The sequence below is a fragment of the Pteropus alecto genome, unplaced genomic scaffold, assembly GCF_000325575.1.
Source record: "Pteropus alecto unplaced genomic scaffold, ASM32557v1 scaffold204, whole genome shotgun sequence".
NCBI lineage: Eukaryota > Metazoa > Chordata > Mammalia > Chiroptera > Pteropodidae > Pteropus > Pteropus alecto.
Window position 1 is genome coordinate 630,879 of NW_006435766.1, and position 1,477 is coordinate 632,355.

The window sequence follows — 1,477 nt, forward strand, 5'->3', positions numbered from 1 at the left end:
AACCAGATGAACCATCCAGAAGAGGCATCAGTCCAAGTGGCTGTTAAAAGTAGGTCCAGGTGGGAAGCTATAAGACACAAAGTAGACCCAAAGCATGAGTGAAAGGTATGATGGGCATGGGAGGTTGCATCTGGAGGGACCACTTGAGCCATGGGAGAGCAGCAACAAGATCTCTTGAAGTGCTTAGCGTGGGGCTGCTAAGACACCTAGTTGCCTCAGAGACAGGAAGTCTCACTCTATAAAGCAATTTTACTTTGCTTGGCACTTTGTCTTTTCCTCACTCAGCTATACTTGGAAAAACTTGGAAAGCCAAGCTAAAATAAAACAAAAGCATAAAGAAATTGTTTGCAAATGTTCAGGTGGCATTTGGAACATAAGAGCAACACAAAGTCCAACACTGGAAGGGCACTCCTAGAGGTGCCCTGAGCTTATCCCCTTCAACTCATTCTCCCTGAAAATTCTGTGATCTTCTCCCCTTGGGTCAGGGCAGGCCTTACTGAAGTGTGGTGGTCTCAAAGTATTAAGAAGAGTTAACATGGTTTGTAATCCTTAAGAATCCAAGGATTCTTCAGTGGCAGGAGACATGTAAGCTGGTGGAAGTTTTAACCTTCCCGCCACCATGTAGCACAGTGGACAATCGTGGTGGCCATGAGGTACTCACTGAGGTAGAGGGGTCTTATCCTACAGGTGCTCTAGGAGTGAAGGTGTGGCCCTTCTCAGCCACATTCCTGCCTTCATGGTTCTCTGACCTTCATCTACCTTGCAGGCACCAAATGAAACATCCGCAGTGGAACATGAAGGCATCTGCTGACCCTGAGGCCCTGGTGAGCTTCATACACATAAATACATGCACATTCAGGCAGCTATTCTTTAAAGCTGGTCCCCAACTGCCATTTTCCATTTTCTTCTTTCTATTTTTATCTATATTTATTATGTAGCCACCATATTATTTCATTTACAGTGCTGCTAAACAAAGGTTCTAAGAGTTTGAGGGGTTTTTTTTTCCTCAAAAATTATACATTTTGGAAGAGGACAAATGACAGAAAATTATTTCAAGTTGAGCTCCCCAAAGATGAGAGCTGGATATGTTAACACAGCACTAGGTGCCCGTCCAGGCTCTCAGGTTGCTGTTCTGGTATTAAAAGCCAGCCAAGTCTACAGCCATGCCGCTCTGAACGTGCCCCATCTCATCTGATCTTGGAAGTTAAGCAGGGTTGGGCCTGCTTAGTACTTAGATGGGAGACCACCTAGGAAGACCAGGTGCTGTAGGAGATAGATAAATAAATAAAATAAATAATTAATTAATTAATTAATTCCAGGTGGGTTTGAGGTCCTGTCTTCACCACGGACTGGCTGTGAGAACTTCCACAAGTTACTCAACCTCTCAAAGCCTGTTTCTGCCTCTATATAAGGATAGTATCTACTGACGAGTTTGTTGGGAAGATTAAAAGTGTTCTATATTAAAACACTCGGAATG

The 1,477-nt window shown here is 43.8% G+C and overlaps 1 pseudogene; it reads left to right on the plus strand.

Moving 5' to 3' along the window:
• The first annotated feature begins 1,153 nt into the window (after window positions 1-1,153).
• LOC112479353 lies at window positions 1,154-1,272 on the plus strand (annotated as a pseudogene).
• Window positions 1,273-1,477: the final 205 nt, after the last annotated feature.